The sequence below is a fragment of the Alligator sinensis genome, unplaced genomic scaffold, assembly GCF_000455745.1.
Source record: "Alligator sinensis unplaced genomic scaffold, ASM45574v1 scaffold1318_3, whole genome shotgun sequence".
Taxonomy (NCBI): Eukaryota; Metazoa; Chordata; order Crocodylia; family Alligatoridae; genus Alligator; species Alligator sinensis.
This window is the reverse complement of record NW_005842634.1, coordinates 395,250-403,200: the sequence shown is the minus strand read 5'-3', so window position 1 is coordinate 403,200 and position 7,951 is coordinate 395,250.

The window sequence follows — 7,951 nt, the reverse complement described above, 5'->3', positions numbered from 1 at the left end:
GGGAAAGAAAGAAAATCCATTCAAAAAATGAAAGGAGAAAACAAAATGGGGGCAGTATCATCACATTTATTCCTGCACTGTTCCGGCTCCAGAATGAGCATGTTTTCATGGGTTTACAACTGCATGGATGTGGATCAGTTTGCTTAGAGTAACAACCTGTTTTTAAAAATGCCAAAAATGGGCTTCAGTCATCAAGTTACCACTTGGTTACTTATCTGTTTAAACTCTTCATAATGATGTGAAACTGTGCTGTGGATAAAGTGTATTTTGTACTTCTGAATGTTCTATATTTATGACTAACAATTACAGGATCAGTTGTGTGTATGTATAACTAATAATTGCCTTTTTAAATTTCATTAAAATAAAACTGTCATGAGCTGTTGTAAATTCACATCTTTATATCAATATTTACGATAACACTTTGTTGGCCCACATACAAATGAAGCAAAAGACGTACTCTGAGCTTAACTATTCATGCTTGCAAATCAGAAGAGGGGTGTCCTGTCCTTCACTTACAGCCTTAAATGCTCTGCATAATACACGTGCTTCCACATTTTGTAACTGTAACGTAGGAAGATTGATTCCAGGTTATCTTCCTTACATAAACACTGTCTAAAAGGAGAGACGCAAGTTAGTTCAAGATACCCCTTTGCAAAAGAAGTTGCAGAGAAACACCAATGGTGTTCTATATAAAGGAATAAATGTTGCTGGTCAGCACATATATATATGAACTAGAGTCTCTGTGCAGTGTTTCAGTATTGTTTCACATAGCTCTGTGATGATTTTCATTCTGTTTTCTAAAGTATTGATAACGTGGTTTCTAGTCCCCTTTTAGTTCTGTTGCACAAAGTAAAATCTACCTGAGTGCGTCTCACAAACATACCAAAAAGATTTCCAGACTTTTATAGACAGGATATGTTGTGTGTATGTTTTCATGTTCTCATCATTATATTGACACTGCATGTCTTTATCTACTTTATGTGATACGAGTAGGATTTACCTTGCTGCCACAAGAAGCTGTGCCAGGAAAGAATTCTGCACTGTAGGGTGCACATTCTCCTTGCAGAGTAGGTAGGTTTTTTACAACCACATTTCTTTTTATGCCCTCGGCCTATAGAGACAGATAGAAGCTCTGCTGGAGACCCTTAGGCACCCCGCTAGCAGAGCAGGGGACTGGAATGTGTTTAATCAGCCACCACCTCATTGACCAGCACTATCCACTTTATGGAGCTTTGTTTTCTGATGATGTGTCCCAGTAGTGGAGGTTAGGTGATGGCTCAGGCTAATCAAAAGCTTTCAGTCAAAACTGTTTTACTGTGAAAACTGGTTTTCCACTGAGTGAAATGTTTCCCACAGAGCATCTGAGGAAAACTTCACTCTTGATAAACCTGGAATGCCACAATCCCGAACTATACCTCCACTGGGAAATACTGCTGAATGCTTCATGGCAGGCGCAGCTTGGTTTTTTGGGTCCCCTCAAATGGCCAGATTTCGCACTCAAGAATACAGTCCACAGCTAGGAGCCCCCGTGAGGCAGCACCTTGCCCCTTCTCTAAAAGAGAAGACTGTTGGTGCATGACAGGACTCTTCACCTGACCATGGATCACAGCCTGCAGAAAATGGGGCTGGGGGAGGAATTGGGCATGCCCAAGAAGGGCCCTTTGCCCACCTAGCGGAGGATGAGGGCAGGCTTGAACTTCTGCAGTCTCTCTTCCTAGCCCAGGCCTGGAGCCACAAAGCATACAGGCAGAGCTGTCTTCCCTTTAGGTGAGATGGCCCAAGGGCTTTCAGCCACCTCCAGATTTAAAAGAAAAAAACCCAAATCTGGGCTATCCATCCTTGTAGCCCCTTCCAGGGCTTGGATTGCAGCACTAACTCTACAAGGCCTTGGCGTGGGGGCCGGCTACCCCTGAAGAAAGCAGGGCATTATGACATGCAGCTTTGCAGCCCACAATTTTCAGGTGGACTCAGGAGCCCATCTGAGCGATGCATGGGTCAGAGGGGAAAAACACCCCTTGGCAGCCCAAGAGGAACAGAGGGGGATGCCTATGCCCTACCAGGGAGCAGTCTTGAAATTATACCCTCCTGGCCCGCAGGCCAGCCTAGGCAGCCTTCTCTCTTGGACTTCTCATGAGAGAGCCAGAGGAGGTGCTGGCAACCCAGAGCTAAAGGGGACCTTTGCCCAACCAACAGAGACCACAGGCAGCCTTGTACTCATGCCACCAAGGAGGCAGGTGGAGCCACCTTCTCTTCCTTCTTTTGTTCTCTGCTTCTTTTTCCCCCTCATATTTCCCAAGCATATCATGAACCCAATAGCAACCAAGTCAGATTTTCACAGTTATGTTCCACTAAGTTTGAAAATAAGCAAAGCAACTATACCCAGCCCTCATTTAAATATCACTGATACATGCCTATCAAAGGTGCTTCATATGTCTCAGCCACTCCAAGTCTATAAAACCTTTTCTATAAGTTTTCTTAAAGTATATAGTATTAGGGTCTTTCAATGATACAAGGAGCTGTCCCTTCTTAAAACTTTTTCTTAAAGATGCACTTAATGTTTCTTGGAAGACAAAATTGTTTATCCCCTAGAGAATTTTTGAGGTGAGCAGAAAAGGTGTATGGGGAAGGGGAGTGGGTATTAAGAGTTAAATCAGACTTTCTATTTCTTTTTTAACCAAATCTTAAAGAGGAAATTAATGAGAGGGTGCATGGGCTTTAATGAGAGGCTTTATTGAATAAAATGCTGGGAACACATCACTCATACAGCAATTTTAGTTGCATCATTTCCAACAGCATTAATGAACCTGCCACCAGCAATCATCCACACTGCTAATGGCGTGGAAATGTTTTGCTAACTGCAGGTACAAGCACAAAGAACAGGGCAAGTAGCTTGGATTGGATATTGGACTGAGACTTGGGAGACCTGCATTCTCTTTCTGACTCTACTGTTGACCTGTTCTGTGACCCTGGGTAAGGGTCACCTGGCTCTCCATCCACCATCTCTGTCTTGTGTGTTTAGGCCTTAGACTCAATGGGCATGTCCAAATGAGCCCACACATGCCACTTGCGGCCTCTCAAACTCCTTTGAGAGGCTGCAAGAGGCATGTGCAGGAATGAGAAAATGTTCCCCGCGCTGCAAATTTGCAGCGCGGGGGCAAAATTAGACCTCTGAATATCCAAGAGTCAAAAAAAAACGCAGACAAAAAATGCGGGGCAACCGGAGGTAGGTCCTCCACAAAGATGCTCTGGCTGCCAAAGCGTCTCTATGGTTGGCCCTTGCTCTGATGCTGAAGCATGCTGCCTGCCTGTGCAGGGCAGGCAGCGTACCAGCAGCAGGGAGCTGGACCTGGGTTTCAGTGCTGGCCCCCCCACTACAAAACACACCCCATCTATGTGATTTGGTTTTCTGTGCTGCATATTTGCAGCACAGAGCCTAATTTAAATACCTAAAAATCCTGGTATCAAAAAAGCATGCTGGAAAAAAGCAGCATGTTGCACATGGCAGCAGCATGCACCGCCTGAAACCAGAGCTTTGCCAGCCAGAGCCATGCTCCAGCTGCTGGCCAGGCTCCACGCACCCAGATTGCCACCACTGGAGCCCAGGAAGGCCCCCCAGGATCCCAGGTAAGGCTGCTGGAGCCAGCCAAGGTGCTGGCTCTAGTCTTTCCTGCTCCACCCAGAGCATGTACAGGGGCACATGCTGGGGCAAAAAGCAGTGGCATGAATTTGTGCCACTGCTTTTTTTCCCTGCACCAACTATATGCCCCTTCCTGTGGGGACGCAGCCAAACTATTGTGTTTGCATCTACATCCAGGTCTAGTTTAGCGTCTCCAAAATGCTGGACGTAGCCAGAGGCAGGATTTCAAGTCAGCCCTGTGCAGCGGCAGGGAGCACTCTCAATATTTGGCTTAGCTCTGGACTTCCCCAACGTTCAGGATTGTCCGTCTCTAGGATTCTGATTGGGGCCATCTCCACTCTCAATCCAAACAAAAGCTATTTCATTTGTGACTTATCTGACCTTCCTCTGAGAAGGTAGTTTGTGATGGCTTTTGTTATATTACTTTCAACCTCTAGCTCAGGTGAGTATAACAGCAGAGTGTCCAACAAGGCACTAGCAAAGCCCAGATACTTTCCAGAAGAGGAGTCAGTGACTTCTAAGGAAGAAAATAATGCACCCATGAAATTTTCATGTACTTAAATGATTAGTAACCATCCTGTCTTAGGAAGCCAATGCTATCTGTAACCCTGTCCTGGGGAAAGTAGGCACTAACTAAATAGCTGCCAGAAAATGAATAAAGTGGCCTAGGCCAGTAAGGAGAGAGAGCACTGCAGGAAGGAAATGAAGTGAGCTCCATGGACAGATGTGTACTCAGGCTTTGCTAAGCTCTCATCACCACCTGGCAGCACTGTGCCCAGACCTTAAGGTACAGCATTCGTAGAGCTGTCTACTTTTGTAGAGAGCTGGTAAATTCCTCCAAACTCTGGATGCTCCTTGTTGATCTCAAGCCATTTCTCCCTCTCCCATCCACTATGGAACAATACTCAGTAAATCAGTCCTTGTGGTTGCAGAAATCATCCCCTGCTGCTGTTAACTAGAGTAAAATGTTAGGGAGGATCTGGGTTGCTTGGCACATTGGTGTAACCGGTCATTTCAAGCAGGGCTGGCTAAATCTCAGATGGCAAAAAGAAACAAGTTTGTAGAGTGGTTGGTGAAAGAGTGCTGCTTACTACATTTGAAGGGTTTATTTTTCCCTAGGAGATATTTAGGCTTGGCAGAATTCAATTTTTATTTTTTAATAATTTTGACAGCTAAAATCTATGTTTATTTTAAGCAATTATTTCAATTTTATCATTTGTTATTATTATTATCATTATTGATTTAAATTTTCAGGGTTGAGCAAAATTAGTGGCGTGGGGGCAGACAAGTTAGTAATGACAGTATACCATTAAAAGCTTTATAAAAATCATATGTTAAAATATAAAAGTAAATAGCCATAAGTCAATAAAGCATACTTGATCATACAGGGGCCAGACTAGGCTGAGTGGGAGTTTGGCCACTGCCGGGATCACGCAGAGGCCAGGCTCACCGGGAGTTTGGCACCCGATCTCCTGCTGGGACCTAGGCAGAGCAAATGGCCGGTGGCACTGGGCTCCCAGCTGCCAACAGCCCTGCCCCTTCAAACCTCCTGCCCAGCACAGCCCCCAGCTCCTGCTGTGGCCTCCCGAGCCACTGCCAGAGAAGCAGAGTATGGGCAGGGCAATTCGGGCTCCCCTGGGTCCACCCTGTAGTGGCTGCCACGTGTGTGCACATGCATGCCCTGGGCTTCCTTACCCCCATCCCAGATTTTTTTAAACCCCTTTCCATAAATTTTGATGATTACCAACAGAAATATTTTTCCATCTGTAGGAGTGTTGGGTGAAAATGTTGTTTATCAATAAAAATCGAATCTTGCCAAGCCTAGAGATGTAAACCTCAAATTTACATGGGAAGTAAAAACAATGGTGAATATTCCTATTGAATATTAGGGTATCAGTCCTGTTTTTCCCTCCAAAAGATATACATTCAGAGGGATTTTCTAATTTCTTGTATGGGTTTCTAAATTCTAGGCCACTGCCCATAGCCCTTTCTGGGGTTTTTTGGTAGTAATTGATCAGTTTTCCTGCATTAAGCAACATGTTTGGAAAAACATAGCCATCAGAGTGGAAGAGGAAGTTACAGAAACTTGAATGTGGACTTGACGTAAGGAGCCCAGGGAAGTGAGACAAGACACTGGAAAATTAGGGCTATGATATTCACCCAGCCAAACCAGCTGGAAAGCTGAACATCGTTTTATTTATTTTACCTCAAACAATTAATCTATTTATTTTTCAATGTTTCTTGTCTATTGAGTCACTTCCTTGGAAAATATATTGTTTTTCTGATGGTTTTTCTTATGCAACATTAACAAAATAATGTTAAAAACAAAGTCTAGGGGATTGCAAACCTCAGACTCCTACCAGATTCACTCTGTGCTCATACAAATGGGTGCCCAAATTAGGTGGCCTGAAGACGCGTCCCAAGAAAATTGACACTTGCCAAAGAGTTCAAAATGCACTTTTACTATATTTACATAGAGAAGCTGATCCATTTTCCAGTTCTTTACGCTACTTGTATCCATGAGACATTCCTGTCTATTTGCCAGTACACTGACCTTTTGCCTAGTTTACACAATAAAACTGACTGTCTTTGGCAGTGATCACCAGTTTACTAAGCCATACACCAATACTGTGGCATGCCTTAATGGCAATATTCCCCAGGGCTTAAATATCATTAAATGTTGCTGATTTGGGGAAGGGCGTTAGTAAATATCAGATCCAAACTCTATTTCTGAGCTACTGCTGCAAAGTTATAGTTAAAAGAGTTTAGCCAAGATCTTTGACTGTAAAACTAGAAGCCTGCAATCAGGCCAATTTACTAGAAATTAGTGTCTAAATATAAGTAATGAAGTAGGGAGTCATGTTGGCAGTAGGGCCCAAGAAAAGCACAGAGCAGAATATGTGTGAAACATGACTTTTAATGTGTGCTCAGGCCTTTGAAAACCTGTGGCCCACTATTCAGTTTCAGCATTTTCTCTTCAATAGGTGACCCTCAGAGACCTCTGACCCCATATAAATTAATGGCAAATATGTCTTGACTTGGTCCACTGGGGGTCTGGGTTTTAGGGATTCGGTCAGGATTTTTGTTTCAATTAAAAAGAATGCCGCCTGGAGCACAATAACTTGTCTCGGCCCCTGCCCCCGTTTTCAGTTGTCATCACTTTTGTTTCTGTTGATTTAGGCATTGTCTGCACTAGCAATCATGCCTGGTTTGACCTCTTGCACCCTGCAAGGTGTGGTTGCATCTGGGTTGCATCTCTGGGGAAAAAAGAAGCACCATTGTGCCAGTTAAAATCAAAAACTTGTAAAATGCTAACCCAGCCAATAAATCCAGGCCAGCCATTGTACAGAGCAGTCTGCCGTACTGCCAAGTGATTTGCGTTTGTATTCATGCCAGAGTATAAAATCCATTGTCATTGGCTTGAGGGGACTTAAAGTCATTTTTTTGGGAATACCAATGAGTAATTTCCTTGGGCCATGACGTTGAGTGGGGTTATTTTCCCCTATGCTGTTTGTTTTGCTGACTCACCTATAGGTGGGTATTCATAGATCAACTATCATCTTCCTTTGTGAATTGTGGTTTTCTGCACAACGGTAAATCCAGTTTCCAGGACACTCGGGAAACCAACTCCTTTCAAACTACGTAAAAGATCAACTGCATTTCCTGCACCTCTGATGTCCCTCATGCTAATAGTTGACTCATAGCTGAGGACAACAGTGTCTTCCGTAAAGAAAAGTGCTGACAGTTGTTGCATAGATGTTCATAAATTAGTTTTTTTTTTAAAAAAAACAAAAATCTGTCTTGAATGCTTTGCAATATGAATCTCTTCCAATAAAAGCTTATTTTTTTAGAACTGGATGCATGCTCCTATTTATACATGTACTAACGCTGTTTCAAGGCACTGCACATGCTGTGTTTCCTGTTAGTGGTATTGCACAAGTTACTAATTCATTGCTTATTTTCCAAATGTCTTAGATGCATCAGGTTATCTAATAATGTCTGGGTAAAGGAAAAATATACTTGTGGTAATCTAACATGACATACTTCTTGTTACCCTAACCCTTATGTCCAATAAGGAAAGCAATCTTCTGTTGCTGTTTATTAGGGCTGTGCAAAGCTTTGGGTAGTGATTCGATTCAGAGGAGATTCAGCCCGATTCAGGGGCTGAATCTCCAAATCCGGATCGAATCCGGGGACCAATTTAAAGGTCCAAATCAATTCAAAGCTCTCTGAATCTTCGGCAAAGATTTGGAGAGCTTTGATAATTCGGGCAGTCCCCAGCGGCTCCAAGCTGGTAAGTACTGGGGCGGGGGA